This window comes from Symphalangus syndactylus, chromosome 5 (genome assembly GCF_028878055.3).
Source record: "Symphalangus syndactylus isolate Jambi chromosome 5, NHGRI_mSymSyn1-v2.1_pri, whole genome shotgun sequence".
Taxonomy (NCBI): Eukaryota; Metazoa; Chordata; class Mammalia; order Primates; family Hylobatidae; genus Symphalangus; species Symphalangus syndactylus.
The window spans coordinates 112,703,210-112,721,835 of NC_072427.2; the positions used below are offsets into that span (position 1 = coordinate 112,703,210).

General features: G+C 36.2%; 1 non-coding gene across 1 annotated transcript; it reads right to left on the reverse strand.

Annotated features, from left to right (window-relative positions):
- Positions 1 to 17,607: 17,607 nt before the first annotated feature.
- LOC129483773 (U1 spliceosomal RNA) lies at positions 17,608 to 17,767 on the reverse strand. Its single transcript, XR_008658269.1, has one exon. It is a non-coding gene; the product is annotated as a U1 spliceosomal RNA (small nuclear RNA).
- Between the last annotated feature and the right edge of the window lie 859 nt (positions 17,768 to 18,626).

The following is an 18,626-nucleotide window of genomic DNA, read 5'->3' on the forward strand; positions in this document are numbered from 1 at the left end:
ATCTGTAAACTGTAAGAGAAGAGCTGAAATAATGTGAAGAGTTTTTATTATTGTTTATTCAACAATGCAAAGTATATGATAAATTTCTAATATTTATAATCATGTAAGGAAAATCATTATTGTAATACTGGAAAGCTGGTAGAATAGCAGTGATTTAAGAATCAGAATAACGTGTTTTGTTTTGAAGCATGTTATTGCTATATGGAGAAAACTTTGTCTTTTATTTTTGCTCAAAGTAAATCACACATTTCCAGTTTGCTACTTACTGTGCTTGTAGACATTGGAATATCCAAGAAAAATCCTATGAACATGCTGAACACTTATGGGTAGATGACTTGTATTAAAATTCCCTAACATTATTCCTGGAGTTGGAATGCTAAATTAAAACCTATCGTCGAAGGCTTTGTTGAAAAGTGTCAGGATGCCATTGAATAAGGTAACACTGAGGTATGGAGTGGACTCTTCATTTGCCCATACTTTCTTTTACATTATCTTGATAACAAGCTCTGACGTATTCTTTTTTTATATATATAGTTTAATTTCTGGGATACATGCACAGAACGTGCAGGTTTGTTACATAGGTATACACATACCATGGTGGTTTGCTGCACCCATCAACCCATCATCTACCTTAGGTATTTGTCCTAATGCTCTCCCTCTCCTTTCCCCCCACCCCTTCGACAGGCCCCAGTGTGTGAAGTTCCCCTCCCTGTGTCCATGTGTTTTCATTGTTCAACTCCCACTTATGAGTGAGAACATGCTGTGTTTGACTTTCTACTCCTGTGTTAGTTTGCTGAGAATGATGGTTTCCAGTTTCATCTATGTCCCTGCAAAGGACATGAACTCATCATTTTTTATGGCTGCATAATATTCCGTGGTGTATATGTGCCACATTTTCTTTATCCAGTCATTGATGGGCATTTGGGTTGGTTCCAAGTCTTTGCTATTATGAACAGTGCTACAATAAACATACGTGTGTGTGTGTGTGTCTTTATAGTAGAATGACTTATAATCCTTTGGGTATATACCCAGTAATGGGATTGCTGGGTCAAATGGTATTTCTGGTTGTAGATCCTTGAGGAATCACCACATTGTCTTCCACAAAGTTTGAACTAATTTACACTCCCACCAATGGTGTAAAAGTGTTCCTATTTCACCACATCCTCTCCAGCATCCGTGGTTTCCTGACTTTTGAATGACCACCACTCTAACTAACATGAGATGGTATCTCACTGTGGTTTTGATTCGCATTTCTCTAATGACCAGTGATGATGAGCTTTTTTTCATGTGTTTGTTGGCCACATAGATGTCTTCTTTTGAGAAGTGTCTGTACATGTCCTTTGTCCACTTTTTGATTTTTTTTTAATTGTAAATTTGTTTAAGTTCTGTGTAGATTCTGGATATTAGCCCTTTGTCAGATGGATAAATTGCAAAAAATTTCTCCCATTCTGTAGGTTACCTGTTCACTCTGATGATAGTTTCTTTTGCTGTGCAGAAGCTCTTTAGTTCAATTAGATTCCATTTGTCAGTTATGGCTTTTCTTACCATTGCTTTTGGTGTTTTAGTCATGAAGTCTTTGCTCATGCCTATGTCCTGAATGATAAGCCTAGCTTTTCTTCTAGGGTTTTTATGGCTTTAGGTCTTATGTTTAAGCCTTTAATTCATCTTGAATTAACTTTTGTATAAGGTGTAAGGAAGGGGTCAAGTTTCAGTTTTCTGCATATAGCTAGCTAGTTTTCCCAGTACCACTTATTAAAAAGGGAATCCTTTACCCATTGCTTGTTTTTGTCAGGTTTATCAAAGATCAGATGGTTGTAGATGTGTGGCTTTGTTTCTGAGGCCTCTGTTGTGTTCCATTGGTCTCTATATCTGTTTTGGTACCAGTACCATGCTGTTTTGATAACTGTAGGCTCGTAGTATAGTTTGAAATCAAGTAGCATGATGCCTCCAGCTTTGTTCTTTTTGCTCAGAATTGTCTTGGCTATACAGGCTCTTTTTTGGTTCCATATGAAGTTTAAAGTAATTCTATGAAGAAAGTCAATGGTAGCTTGATGGGAATAGCATTGAACATATAAATTACTTTGGACAGTATGGCCATTTTTATAATATTTATTCTTCCTATCCATGAGCATGGAATGTTTTTCCATTTGTTTGTGTCCTCTCTTATTTCCTTGAGCAGTGGTTTATAAATCTCCTTGAAGAGGTCCTTCACATCCCTTTAAGCTGTATTCCTAGGTATTTAATTCTCTTTGTAGCAATTGTGAATGGGAGTTCACTCATGATTTGGCCCTCTGTTTGTCTATTATTGGTGTATAGGAATGCTTGTGATTTTTGCACATTGATTTTGTATCCTGAGACTTTGCTGAAGTTGCTTATCAGCTTAAGGAGATTTTGGGCTGAGATGATGGGATTTTCTAAATATACAATCACATCATCTACAAACAGAAACAATTTGACTTCCTCTCTTCCTATTTGAATACCTTTATTTCTTTCTCTTGCCTGATTGCCCTGGCCAGAACTTCCAATACTATGTTGAATAAGAGTGATGAGAGATGGTATCCTTGTCTTGTGCTGGTTTTCAAAGGGAATGCTTCCAGCTTTTGCACGTTCAGTATAATATTGGCTGTGGGTTTGTCGTAAATAGATCTTATTATTTTGAGATACGTTCCATCAATACTTAGTATATTGAGAGTTTTTAGCATGAAGGGTGTTGAATTTTATCAAAGGACTTTTCTGCCTCTATTGAGGTAATCATGTAGTTTTTGTCATTGGTTCTGTTTATGTGATGGATTACATTTATTGATTTTTATATGTTTAAACAGCCTTGCTTTCCAGGGATGTAGTTGACTTGATCATGGTCGATAAGCTTTCTGATGTGCTGCTGGATTTGGTTTGCCAGTATTTTATTGAGGATTTTCTCATCAATGTTCATCAGGGATATTGGCCTTAAATTTTCTTTTTTTGTTGTGTCTCTGCCAGGTTTTGGTATCATAAAATGAGTTAGGGAATAGTCCCTCTTTTTCTGCTGTTTGTAATAGTTTCAGAAGGAATGGTACCAGCTCCTCTTTGTACTTCTGGTAGAATTTGGCTGTGAATCTGTCTGGTCCTGGGCTTTTTTTGGTTGGTAGGCTATTAATTATTGCCTCAATTTCAGAACTTGTTATTGGTCTATTGAGGGATTTGACTTCTTCCTGATTTAGTCTTGGGAGGGTGTATGTGACCAGGAATTTATCCATTTCTTCTAGATTTTCTGGATTATTTCTATAGGGTGTTTATAGTATTGTCTGATGATAGTTTGTATTTCTGTGGGATCAGTGGTGATATCCACTTCATCATTTTTTATTGTGTCTATTTGATTCTTCTCTCTTTTCTTCTTTATTAGTCTAGCTGGTGGTCTATCTATTTTAATCTTTTCAAAAAACCAACTCCTGGATTCGTTGGTTTTTCACATCTCTATCTCCTTCAGTTCTGCTCTGATCTTAGTTATTTCTTGTCTTCTGCTAGCCTTTGAATTTGTTTGCTCTTGTTTCTCTAGTGTTTTTAGTTGTGACATTATGGTGTCAATTTTAGGTCTCTCCGGCTTTCTCCTGTGGGCGTTTAGTGCTATAAATTTCCCTCTAAACACTGCTTTAGCTGTGTCCCAGAGATTCTGGTACATTGTGTCTTTGTTCTCGTTGGTTTCAAAGAACTTATTTATTTCTGCCTTAATTTCATTATTTACCTAGTAGTCATTCAGGAGCAGGTTGTTCAGTTTCCATGTAGTTGTGCAGGTTTGAGTGAGTTTCTTAATCCTGAGTTCTAATTTGATTGCACTGTGGTCTGAGAGACTGTTTTTTATGATTTCCATTCTTTTGGATTTGCTAAGGAGTGTTTTACTAATATTTATGTGATCAATTTTAGAATAAGTGCAATGTGATGCTGAGAAGAATGTATATTCTGTTGATTTGGGGTGGAGAGTTCTGTAGATACCTATTAAGTCTGCTTGGTCCAGAGCTGAGTTCTAGTCTTGAATATCCTTGTTAATTTTCTGCCTCGTCAATCTGTCTAATATTGACAGTGGGGTGTTAAATTCTCCCACTATTACTGTGTGGGAGTCTAAGTCTCTTTGTAAGTCTCTAAGAACTTCCTTTGTGAATCTGGGTGCTCCTGTACGGGGTGCATGTATATTTAGGATAGTTAGCTCTTCTTGTTGCATTGATCCCTTTACCATTATGTAATGCCCTTCTTTGTCTTTTTTTTTATCATTGTTGGTTTACAGTCTGTTTTATCAGAGACTAGGATTGCAACCCCTGCTTTTTTTTTTTCCATTTGCTTGGTAAATATTCCTCCATCCCTTTATTTTGAGCCTATGTGTGTCTTTGCACATGAGATAGGTTTCCTGAATACAGCACATTGATGGGTCTTGACTCTTTATCCAATTTGCCAGTCTGCATCTTTTATTTTATTTTCTTTTTTCTTTTTTTTATTATTATACTTTAAGTTTTAGGGTACATGTGCACAATGTGCAGGTTAGTTACATATGTATACATGTACCATGTTGGTGTGCTGCACCCATTAACTCTTTATTTGACATTAGGTATATCTCCTAATGCTATCCCTCCCTCCTCCCCCCATCCCACAACAGGCCCCATTATGTGATGTTCCCCTTCCTGTGTCCATGTGTTCTCATCTCCTTAAGCTGATAGGCAACTTCAGCAAAGTCTCAGGATACAAAATCAATGTGCAAAATCACAAGCATTCTTACACACCAATAATAGACTGAGAGCCAAATCATGAGTGAACTCCCATTCACAATTGCTTCAAAGAGAATAAAATACCTAGGAATCCAACTTACAAGGGATGTGAAGGACCTCTTCAAGGAGAACTACAAACCACTGCTTAATGAAATAAAAGAGAATACAAACAAATGGAAGAACATTCCATGCTCATAGGTAGGAAGAATCAATATTGTGAAAATGGCCACACTGCCCAAGGTAATTTATAGATTCAATGTCATCCCCATCAAGCTACCAGTGACTTTCTTCACAGAACTGGAAAAAACTACTTTAAAGCTCATATGGAACCAAAAAAGAGCCCACATTGCCAAGTCAATCCTAAGCCAAAAGAACAAAGCTGGAGGCATCACACTACCTGACTTCAAACTATACTACAAGGCTACAGTAACCAAAACAGCATGGTACTGGTACCAAAACAGAGATATAGATCAATGGAACACAACAGAGCCCTCAGAAATAATGCTGCATATCTACAACCATCTGATCTTTGACAAACCTGACAAAAACAAGAAATGGGGAAAGGATTCCCTATTTAATAAATGGTGCTGGGAAAACTGGCTAGCCATATGTAGAAAGCTGAAACTGGATCCCTTCCTTACACCTCATACAAAAATTAATTCAAGATAGATTAAAGACCTACATGTTAGACCTAACACCATAAAAACCCCAGAAGAAAACCTAGGCAATATCATTCAGGACATAGGCATGGGCAAGGACTTCATGTCTAAGACACCAAAAGCAATGGCAACAAAAGCCAAAATTGACAAACGGGATCTAATTAAACTAAAGAGCTTCTGCACAGCAAAAGAAACTACCATCAGAGTGAACAGGAAACCTACAGAATGGGAGAAAATTTTTGCAATCTACTCATCTGATGAAGGGCTAATATCCAGAATCTACAATGAACTCAAACAAATTTACAAGAAAAAAACAACCCCACCAAAAAGTGGGCGAAGCATATGAACAGACACTTCTCAAAAGAAGACATTTATGCAGCCAAAAGACACATGAAAAAATGCTCATCATCACTGGCCATCAGAGAAATGCAAATCAAAACCACAATGAGATACCATCTCACACCAGTTAGAATGGCCATCATTAAAAAGTCAGGAAACAACAGGTGCTGGAGAGGATGTGGAGAAATAGGAACACTTTTACACTGTTGGTGGGACTGTAAACTAGTTCAACCATTGTGGAAGTCAGTGTGGCGATTCCTCAGGGATCTAGAACTAGAAATACCATTTGACCCAGCCATCCCATTACTCGGTATGTACCCAAAGGATTATAAAACATGCTGCTATAAAGACACATGCACATGTATGTTTATAGCGGCACTATTCACAATAACAAAGACGTGGAACCAACCCAAATGTCCAACAACAATAGACTGGATTAAGAAAATGTGGCACATTTCCACCATGGAATACTATGCAGCCATAAAAAATGATGAGTTCATGTCCTTTGTAGGGATGTGGATGAAGCTGGAAACCATCATTCTCAGCAAACTATCGAAAGGACAAAAAACCAAACACCGCATGTTCTCACTCATAGTTGGGAATTGAACAATGAGAACACATGGACACAGGAAGGGGAACATCACACACACTGGGGACTGTTGTGGGGTTGGGGGGGTGGGGGGATAGCATTAGGAGATATACCTAATGCTAAAAGACGAGTTAATGGGTGCAGCACACCAACACGGCACATGTATACATATGCAACAAACGTGCACGTTGTGCACATGTACCCTAAAACCTAAAGTATAATAATAACAATAATAAAAAGGAGGGGGCCAGGTGAGGTGGCTCACACAGTAACCCCAGCACTTTGGGAGGCCAAGGCGGGCAGATCACGAGGTCAGGAGATTGAGTCCATCCTGGCTAACACGGTGAAACCCCATCTCTTCTAAAAAAAAAAATACAAAAAATTAGCCAGGCGTGGTGGCGGGCGCCTGTAGTCCCAGCTACTCGGGAGGCTGAGGCAGGAGAATGGCGTGAATCTGGGAGGCGGAGCTTGCAGTGAGCTGAGATCGCATCACTGCACTCCAGCCTGGGCGAAAGAGCGAGATACCACCTCAAAAAAAAAAAAAAAAAGGAGGAGGAAAGGCATACAAGCAGAGGAGTTTCTGTGTGCAAATCATAGAGGTAGAGAAGAGGACAGTAAAAGCATTTCAATATAGCCAAAACTCATGACATTTAGTGGAATAGCTACAGATTCTGAGATGTTCCATATATTCTGGATTAGAAAATATTTTGAATTTGTCATACATTGAAAACCACAGCACAAATTATCTGCCCACAGTTGAGTAAATTGTCATATCGTTCCACAAATTTCTCATAAATAAATCTACTCTTTGGCCATAGAGGCATATTGCTTCAAGGCTTTGCACTTTACGTTGCCTACCCTTTTACTTCTGTGTTCAGTAAAACATTTTGATTTCAGCTAGTATCTTCTAAAGTATTCTCATTTGTACATTTCTAAGCAGCAACTTGCATTCCAAATATTTCAGTCATTTAATTTCACCACTTGACTTTAAAAGCTATTTGATCTTAGTAGGAGATTGCCAACTCTCGAAAACATGTTTCTGTAAAGAGCAACCTATTGCTAAAATATATAACCATCACCCATTTGTCTGCAGTCATTTTCCCCACAGTTAAAGGGTCATTTTAGATAACTGCAATAACAGCTATTTAAGGTACATATTATTAACATTAGAGGTTAAGGCACTTTACCATCTCTAAATAAATGAGATGTATAGAGCATCAGAAGCAACAACACATAGACACATTAGATTTTCAATACCCTAACATTTTCCACAGAAATTATTAATTTGCTTTGAAAAGTTCCTACTTTAGGGCCAGATATCCGGGATATTTGTAGTTTGAGGAGGTCAAGTAAGTATCACCAATTGTCATGATCATGAACCTTAATCAGTCTTGGAGCAAGAAATCTGTATAGGTCTCTGGACCAAAGAGGATTTTATAAGAGATATGTTTTCTGGATGTCATGACCTTCTTACTCAACTTTCAAATAATTGTAGTAGAAAATATACATTGTAGAACTAACTCAGCCAGAAGGGTAAGAGGTTTTTCTGCCCTCACCAGTGTGCTTTTCCTCTCAGCTGCTGTCCTGCTTCCCACTGGGTCAAGTAAGCTTAAGAACATATTTCTGAGACATAGAGCTGCTTGATACTGAGAAATCTGTCATGCCTGGACATCTGATTTTCCTCCCATGTGAGGATTTAGCATCAATAATACATCTGTGTTGCCACAAAAAGCAAAGCAGATTATTTATAAATATTTAATTATTTATGCCAATTTTTTGTTTGATTGGCATGGATACTTGAGTGACTACTTGAATTATTTTTAAAATGCTTATCTGATGGATAGCTTTGCTATCTCGTATGATGGACCTAAACTCTACTAAACTTCAGGAAATACATTGAAGATTTCATTCTATATTTCTGCATTCAATGGAGAACATATTAATATAACTAGATAACATATAAGTGGAAATAGAGCTTTTGAATAACCGAATATTATTTTACAAGAACTAAAGAAGAAGAAATGGGAGGTTTTACTTTAGTTGTCATATATAAGAAATTAAAAATACAAAATATCCGTCATACGAAAACACAAAATATCAAAATTTCCATCATGGAAGATTTCTATGAAGAAGTTGGAGAATATGGTTGTAAGGAAAAACAGAACCATGTTTAAATTACTCTGTGGTTTTAAATGAGCATATTACTGTAAGGGCACTCCTTCAAGGTAGCTCTATAACAGCCATATCTGCCTCTGTGGCCTACCCGGGGAGATGAAGAATGGAACATTTTATAATCATCTGATTTTTATTGAGTATAACATGCCAAAATTGTAATTATGAGGTTAAAAAAAACATAAAAACAATATCTAAGTGTCAAACCAACAGTTTCTCTTTGAAAAGTACTGCCCAATGTCTGTGACGTCAACACAGAAAGTAGAGATGAAATGGCAGTTAAGGTAGAAAATGATCCAACACTTTATTACCTTTTCCCTCCCCAAAAGCTCCTTATTGGAAATTCGTTTTAAAGAGAATATATAAAATGAGAAAACTACAATCCTTTAGAAATATTTTCAGCACTACTCAATAAAATTTTTAAAAGCCTAGAAAGCATTTTGTCATAAAGAAAAATGAAATAATTATAAGCAAATGCCTTATGAAATTTATAGTATCAGGGAACTTACCTGAGTTATTACGTCAGTAAGGGAAGAACAAAACAAGGAAGAACAATGAAATAAGATGACTTAAATGAAATCCTGTGAAAGGCTGGAGGAGGGAGCTGATGTTTGAATAGTGCTTTCCTCAAGAACTCAAAGCATTACGGTGTACTGTACTGCAGCTTGGAAAATTTAGTTTTTGTCATCTGTAACTGTTTGCATATTTGTATATAGACACTCAAGCATAGTACAGTTTAAGTGAGTTACCACAAGACCTTAGTATTGTCAGTTTAGTATCCATTGTTTAACAGGAAGAAGTTGCTCCATGGAATCAATCCATGAGACGATCAGGAGGCAGGGTGGTAGGGTTGTGCAGCAGAACAGAGAGAAGAGTGTACTCTGCAGAGTGGAACGGGGTAACGTGAAGTACAGTGGAGCAGAGCACAGCCATTTATTGTAGACATGGGCAAAGCTACTCCTAATATTTGTGGGGCAAGTGTACAAATAGAGACACACATACATTATATCTAAATATGGAAAAGTTATATTTCTAGCTAACCAACTGTTAAAATGTGTTATATACACCCGAGTAATAACAAACTAGAAAATATCTTTAAGTTTATGGTTTTTGAATGACTGAGTCAGCCAAATGCCAGAGGTTACTAAATTCGATTGTTATTGCATGTGGCTGGTATTTTGTTGATGGCTGAAGAGGTCTGCATAGATATTCCATAAGCATATATGATTAACAAATTATTATATGTGGATTCCACGAACTTATTTGTGCCTTTGTTTCTGCAAAATCGTGAATTGTACTATTATCAAGATTTTCACATAATTTGTGTTCTAATGCCATCTAAAGATGTAAAGAACTAAAATAATAGCATTGAATTACATTCAGAGGTCACGAGAGTTGATTTTTATCAAGAAATATGCATTAAGTTGAATGTAAAAATAAAATAAAATAAAATAAAATAAAATTTTCTCTTATATGTGCTTCAGAAGTAATTTTTCCTCTAACAGATTCAGTATTATCTACTAAAATTGAGGAACAGAATACAAATTATAATAGATGAATAGGAAAATTTTAAATTAGGTTATATAATATAGCTGAATGTTTATGTAAAAATTTTAATTGAATCCTAATAATTTAATAAAAATAAAACTACTCATATTCAGAACATTCAGTAGTAATCCAGATGGCCATGTAGAGAACTAGAATCATCAAAATATCCCTTACACTTTATATACAACTATTGAGAATATCATGCTTCTCCATGAATACCTCTAAACTATGAATTGGAACACTGAGAAATGACATTTTGTTAGGTAATAATTTCTTGTAGTCATTCTATCTGAAAGAAGTGTTTGAGAAGTTCCTTTGTCTTTTACTTAAGTGCTTCAGCTGATCACATCCTCTTCATAATCTGAGTCATGTCCATCTTCATGACAGCAACCCCATGAATCTCAGTGCTAGCTTTGGATGTATGGGACAGGAAAAGAGATGTGGAGAAGCATTTCTCTGAGGCCTAAGCAGGATACAGTCAAGAGAAAGACTATATTGGCTTGAAGGTGTTGTTTTGCTAGAAACAGGTATCCATGTGTTCTTCAATAATTTTATTTTTTGTGTGTCTTTGTGATATGTGACCAGCCAAAGCACTGGGCAAGGGCCTTTTCTGTCCTGGCTGAAGAGTGTCGCTGACTACAGAATCTGGAGTCAGACTTCTAGCATTTGAATTAGGGTTTAATCATTTATTAGATGGACATATCAGACTTTCCTGATGCATCTCTGCAGATCCTTTCAGCCAGAACTTCTCCAGGGCTTTTAGCTGCCATTTCATCTAAACCATTGCTGCGACAACACGCTATGCACGGGCTTCAAATGACTTCAGAATGAGGCAAATCTACTCTACCTTGAATCATTCTCCTGCATTACACCCTGTGCCCCTTTCTTTGATGCATCCCTGTTGATGATAAAAACAAAGCGCCAGGAGATCCTAAACACAACTGTGCTTGCATGATCCAAAAATGAATATGAGAAAAATATTTGACCAATGGGACACATGAATCTATGGGTGATTCTTCCCCTTTCCTCTCCTTCGATGGATAGTCTTGAGATGTATTCGTTACAAAGCCTGTCAAAAGATGTTCCAGAGAGATCCCCATCATTTGCACTAGACGCCAAGTGCTGATCAGCTCAGTAATGCTGCCTCATATTGAATCTCTTCTTTCCAGTTCCAATTTTTTTTTCCCTAACCCCTGCTTCCCTGGCTTTCCTTAATCTAACACAATTTTAGCACATAAACCTTTGCCACAGACTCAGCTTTCAGAGGAACCCAGGCTAAGAAAATGCATGATCTTAGGTAAGTTAACTTCTTTGCACTTCAACTTCCTAATATGGAAATGGGTAATAATAGAATTTATCTCTTAGGATGGCTGCACTGATCAAATGCATTTCTACATGAAAAAACACCTAGAACATTTCCTGACATACAGGAAGCAGAACCTGAAGCAAAGGTTTATGTGCCAATTATTCTTACATCGCCTTTTTCCAGCCACAACATTTCTTCAAATAGAAGCCAATGTTCTTGGTTCCGTGGCTATTTCCCCTTTATCTACATATGTTGAGCATAAATCATGAGCCAGACACCATGCTCTATACCTGAGATTTAGATAAAGAACATAGTCCTTCTTTTAAATACACTTACAGCCTTGTGAAAGAGGCAGAAAATAAAAACAATAAATTCAGAGTAATAAATACTGACAGGGCATTCACGACAGTATGGAGATAGAAAACAGTCACCTGAAATGAGAGGCTTGAAAACTCATTTGAGATGAAACTGTAGCTTAGGTAAAATTTGAAGGGCACACAGTAGTTAACTGGAATAAGTAAAGTATTGAGACAATTTCAGAGAAAAATCAATGAATGTACAATATATGGGTGACATGGAAAGGAAGAGTACGTTCAAGTATTATGAGAGGCTCCTTTATATGTTGAAAGCTCAAAATGGGGAGAAGGATAGATGCATATAGAAAGTAGTAAGGGCAAGACTTTCAGAAAAAATCAGTAAGGGATGGTAGAATGAACTGGAGGGAGCGATATAGGAGGTTGATTGAGTAGTCAGATCAAAAAATGGCCAGAACTCAGCAAGTGGCAGAAGTGGTAGAGATGAGAGGATGGAACTCAATTGAATTTTTTTAAATTTAATTTAATTTTATTATTATACTTTAGGTTTTAGGGTACATGTGCACAATGTGCAGGTTTGTTACATATGTATCCATGTGCCATGTTGGTTTGCTGCACCCATTAACTCGTCATTTAGCATCAATTGAATTTTATGAAAGAGCAATAGAAACATAAAGAGGTAAATAGACGATTGATAGAGATAGACATTACAAATCTATATGTATGTATGTATGTATGTATATGTAGACATTTAGCTATGTATGGTGACTTATGGGCTGGTAGGTTGAGAGAGAATTATACACCATTCTCAGATCTTGGCTCAGAAAAGGTGGTGGAAGGGTGGTAGCAATAATCAAGGTAAGGCACATCAGAAGAAGAGTCATTAGGAATGTCGTCTGGGTGGCATTTGATAATTTCAGCTTTAAATATGTTGAATTCGAGAGGTCTGTGTGACAACAAAGAGAAAATATGCAGAGTCCTGAGGCAGAGCAGGGAAGCAGTTGCACTGTCTCTGGAGGGAGAAAGGAGAAAAGAAGAGAGTACTTGAAAAGAAGAATACTATCAGAGGCTTTGAAGATTTGTTCTTTTGAAAATCTTATATACACTAATATGTAACCAAATATAAATAATTCTAGTTGTTTAAGTTCTTTGACCTTGCATATTCAGCTAAGAAAATAAGACAAAGTTACTTTGTTTTTATTAATCTTTTCTAGTATTCCACAGGGTCAGGAAAAGGTACAACTTCCAAATGTCAATAAACAATTATCTGAATCACCCACGAAGAGCAAAAACAATAAGAGAAGTTGACAGTTTCCATATATCTGGAGCATATTAAGAATACAAGTTAATACTAGATATCACAAATGATAAATATATGACTAGTTAAAATAATCTGAGATAGAGAATGTTCTAGTAGAAAGTACATAGATTCTTTAGGAAAGGTCACTTAGGAAGTGATATTTAAGCCGAAATCTGGAAAATGATGAAGAACCAACCACACAAAGGCAAGGGAATGTTGCATACACAAAATAGTGTTATGTAGACTAGAGAACCAAAATATAAGAAACACACTGTTTTATGGAAATTATTCCCTTCAAAAGGAAATGCTTAGAAACCAAATGATTTCAGTAGCATGGCTTCTAGGAACTGAAGCCAAGTACTCAAATATAAAATTCAGCTTCTTAATCGCATTCAAGAATCGAATGCTTGGGCAAAAGACCAACCTAGAACTAAATTCCCAGACTTTGGTTAATTATGAAAATGTCAAAGTTGCACAGACTATGGTATAAAATTATACATGGACTTCATTAGGCTGACTTATGGTTTCCATTAGCTACTGAAATGTCTCAATAGTATGGGAAAACACAAATGAAATATATTTTAAGACATTCAATTTCATATCCCAAAGTATATGAAGTTCACTTAGTCTGCATTAAAAACAAAGGATTATTATCAAATGAAAGTAACATGCTATGACCTATATAAATTCTGACTCGTACATGAGCAGTATAAAAAATTAAATAAATCTATCAAGCCACAAGTTCATGGCAGCCAAATTTGGCTGTTTGAATATGTGAAGTTTCAGTACTGACATTTTCTTTGGCAGGGATGGGATCAGTTTTAAAATAAATACCAGTAAACAGCCTTCCCCATTAATTACATGTGTAACCACCAGCTGTTGGTCCAAATTAAAGTCTATTTTCTTTTAGTTTTCTACACCCCAATCCCATAATCATCAAAATAACTGGAAAAATTGAAGGAAGATAACAGTAGTAAAACACTCGTATATATCAACATACTCCAAACAGTAGTGCAATATAACATACATGCTTTTAACACCTACTCCACATCTAGTTATAGTTCCAACTGGTAGCTGTTACATTAAAGTGTTCATAATACAGTACCTGCACGTTGTGGGTGTTTGTTAAATGGAATATTAAGAAGAAAAACACAGAATTGTAGCCCTTAAGGAGCTTTCTCTTCAGTAAGCTTTATTTTAAGTTTCTGGAGCCAATTCTTATAAATGTAACAAAAGATGGTAAAGTCTCTTCTAGAATAAAATAGTTCATTAGTGATCACAGACATTTTAAGAAACAAATTCAGTAAATTTACAGATACTGGCCAGGTGGCTAAAACATTAAAAATATCAGATTAAATTACTAAGAAATCTGAAGTTTAGAGAAAAGCAGGGTGGAAAGTCATTGTAAAAATAGCAGAGGTAAACATTAACCTGTGCCTTAGTCTCTCCCGGTGAAAGACGAGCTGCAATATATATCATTATTTGTATTATAGAAATATCTTGACCTCCACACACACAAATATCAACCCCACCTATCAAGACTAGTTTTAGATTTTTAAAATGTATTTTATTACATTTTTTGCTTAGAAATGACTTTTATGACTAGGACAGTGTTAGATCAGATTTTTGTCATTCAGTCTCACAAATTTTCTGTCATCTTCAGAGTACTCCTCTGTCAAGCCTTTCCCTGACAATTTCCCAGCAGCCTTTTCTCCTTTTGTCGTTCACAACTACTTACATTTACGGCTTTAGCTAGCACTTGCTTAAAGCCTAATACGTATCAGACCCTGTTGTTTACGTATATTGATTTATATATACATAAATCATATATTGATTCATTTTGTTTTCATTTAGATCACAAAAGGCAGATGCATTATTATTATCCTCATTTTATAGATGGGGAAACTGAGACAAAAGTAGTTTAGGTAAATGCTCCAAAAGTACCCATTACAGTGAGTGGTGAAAGAGGAGTTTGAACCCAGACAAACGGCTCCTGAGTCTATGTTGTCAGTTACTACTCCACTCTAACGTTTCTTTCTGACCTTTGTATTTGTATATTGTACAGCAATCTTCTCTTTACATCTTTATCTCCTCTTTTACACTGGGAGTTCATAACAAACTTCATAACCAAAAATTTTATTTTTTTATCTTTGTGTCTTCAGAATCAATTATGCTATCTGGTACCTTGTAGATATGCAGAAATATGTGTTGAATATATGAATTTATAATTTAGACTGGAAGGCACTTCCTTATCAAAAGAACATAGATTTTAAGGTTTCCATAGAGAAGTGAAACTTACCAATATGATAATACTACAAGATAAATTGTTGCTCTTGAAATTTTCAAAATTTCTATCATATGCAGTGGTGATTTACTGGTGGTCAACTTTCCGTAAAAGTAATAAAATGTAGCAGAAGAAAATAGTCCATTTCTCAGATAAGCATTTTTTTCTATTCTTTCAAAAATTTGATAATAATTTTTTGGGTTGTATTTTTAATCTGGCACCAATTCTAACTTTTTTTTTTAATTATATTTTAAGTTCTGGGATACATGCGCAGAACGTGCAGGTTTGTTACATAGGTATACGCGTACCATGGTGGTTTGTTGCACCCATCAACCCGTCATCTACATTAGGTATTTCTCCTAATGCTATCCCTCTCCTAGCCCCCGCAACCCCTGACAGGTCCTGCTGTATGATGTTCCCCTCCCTGTGTCCATGCGTTTTTATTGTTCAACTTCCACTTATGAGTGAGAACACGCAGTGTTTGGTTTTTTGTTCCCGTGTTAGTTTGCTGAGAATAATGGTTTCCAGCTTCATCCAAGTCCCTGCAAAGGACATGAACTCATCCTTTTTTGTGGCTGCATAGTATTCCATGGTGTATATGTGCCACATTTTCTTTAACCAGTCTATCTTTGATGGGCATTTGGGTTGGCTCCATGACTTTGCTATTGTGAATAGTGCTGCAATAAACATACTTGTGGATGTGTCTTTATAGTAGAATGATTTATAATCCTTTGGGTATATACCCAGTAATGGGATTGCTGGGTCAAATGGTATTTCTAGTTCTAGATCCTTGAGGAATAGCCACACTGTATTCCACAATGGTTGAGCTAATTTACACTCCCACAAACAGTGTAAAAGTGTTCCTAGTTCTCCATATCCTCTCCAGCATGTGTTGTTTCCTGACTTTTGAATGATCGCCATTCTAACTGGCATGAGATGGTATCTCATTATGGTTTTGATTTGCATTTCTCTAATGACCAGTGATGATGAGTTTTTTTTCATGTTTGTTGGCCACAAATTTTTAATTTTTTTCCCCCTCTTAAGTTCACCATCAGTCTTAATTCTGCTCAGGGAAAGCCACTCTACTTCCAGCTACTACAAACCAGATTAGTCTTTGTTTCTTTTTCTGCCATTCTTCTTTTCTCAGCAGATTACAGCTGGCATTTTGTTGCTTTCAGCTGTAATGTAGCTTTTTCATACCCAAACTAGTTGTTCTCACTCACTTAATCATAGGCTATCTGCTTGGTTTTTCAGCATCGTTTATGTCTTATGCATAAAATCTTCAGATGAACTGTGGATCTTCTCAATTCACAATTTATTATGTGAGAATCTTTAGAAAAAAGCAGCAGAAAATGAGCCAGAGAGGGTAGCATGAGTGCTCTGTCATGTGACATTAGAGTCTGCCCTGCATTAAATGAGCATCAAGTGTCCACAAAACTAACCTCAACGTTTCCGTTATAGTTTTCCAGATACAGTTTCTTTCTCAACAAATAAATAATTCTTGTAAGCATTTTTCTGCACAAAATGTGTTTGGTGACTGCTTAGTTTTTCTCAACATTCTTTCTTTCTTTTTGGCTCTTCTGTTTCTGCTGGCTGAATCAAGGATAAATAATTCAATTAAGTGAATGTGCTCTTATATACACTGAAGATTCTGAAGATCTCCAAGTACACATATTGCTTTTTAGGGTCAGTCAATGAGAGACAGGAGGCTTGAGCTGAGGCTACATCACCAAATCATAGTTAGTCAAATTTGTAATGAGGCTTTAGGGTGTACACTGAACATTTGGTTGAGAAAAGATTTTATAGTGAGTTCCATAGTTCACAAAGCCTGGATGAATTCCTAGAAAGTGGAACTATAAAATGAATTCAATGCAATGAAAATTTGTTTCCATTGATTTTTTAGTTACTAAAATAATATATGATCTTTGTAAACTATTTAGGAAATATGAAGAAGTACAAAAGAGTAAATGAAGATAAACCTCAATTCTACTACATCCAAGTCACCCCTGTTAATATGTTAATATATATTTTCAAATAATTTTATGCATATATAATTAATACCTGTATAACTTTATTATTTATTTTGTTCACTTAATATTACAAACAATTTCCTAAGGCATTAAATATTATTCTAAAAATATTCAGGTGGCTACAAAATATTTTGTCATACAGGTTAGCTGTACGCTATAATAACCAAACTCCGTTTTTGTGTGTATTTGGTTTATTTAGCCATCCCCAATTTCTGAACGTATTTTAAAATAACCACCATGATTTCTGAAATCAAATGACTCTAATGTCTTGCCTCCATGTCCTAGATCTCCCCATTGATTTTTTTGTTGTTGTTGTCATTTAATATTTTAGACCCGGGAAAAGTGTGAACACAGTCCCCTGCTACAACAAACTAAGCAGTCAAGCTTCCCCCTTGGGTGGAAATCATAGGGGTCAGCACATCCAGAGTGCAGTGAATAAATCTTGCCCTGAGAAAACCACTTTTGAGATCATGCTATCTCCCCTGCCAAGTCTCCCCATTGAATTCGGCAACAAGTGCAGTAGATACTTTTGTGTGGGTTTCAACTCACTGTAAGCTGACAGCATCTCTCCTAAAACAGATTTCTTTCCCTCACTCTGTGGCCAAGAATGCCCAAGAATTGGCACTAATTCATGCATATTGTGGCAGGAGTGGAATGGGGGTGGATAACATAGGTAATCCCTGCAAAGTAGCCCTCAGCCAATGAGATATAAGCCTTCATGGAGGAATGCATCTCTCAGTTGATCCTCCAGAGAAAAACTTAAGAGGCATTCTACAGGCTTTTGAGATGTCAGGTGAAGCCAAGCCCCAGTTGCCCTCTGTAGTGAGCTTGACAACTGACATTATTATAGCTTTTTCTCCTTCCCTTAATCTCTCCTATCCTTCATTCCAGCAGCCTGTTATCACTACACTATTACAAGTCCTTGTTTCAGGCTCTGCCTTGAGTGGTGGGAAGATCTAAGCAGTTCAAATAGTGTCCTTTCTGTAATTCTTTGTGGATACTATAAGTTATTTCCATTAGACTGATTGCCAGAAGTAGAACTGTTGAGATGAAAGCCGTGAACAAATTTAAATCAAGTATTTTGATACATAATACACACTGTTAAATTTTAATTAAACAGAATACCCATTTCCTAATTACCATGTTTCTCTTCAAATAATTTATCTTTATTTCTAATTTTTTTAAAAAACTTTAAATTATTTTTTAAATAATTTATGTTTTATTTTAGATCAGGGATACATGTGCAGGTTTGTTACATGGGTGTATCGTGTGATGCTGAGGGTTTTTTATATGAATGATCCCATCACCTAGTTAATGAAAATAGTATCCAACAGTCAGTTTGATACTATTCT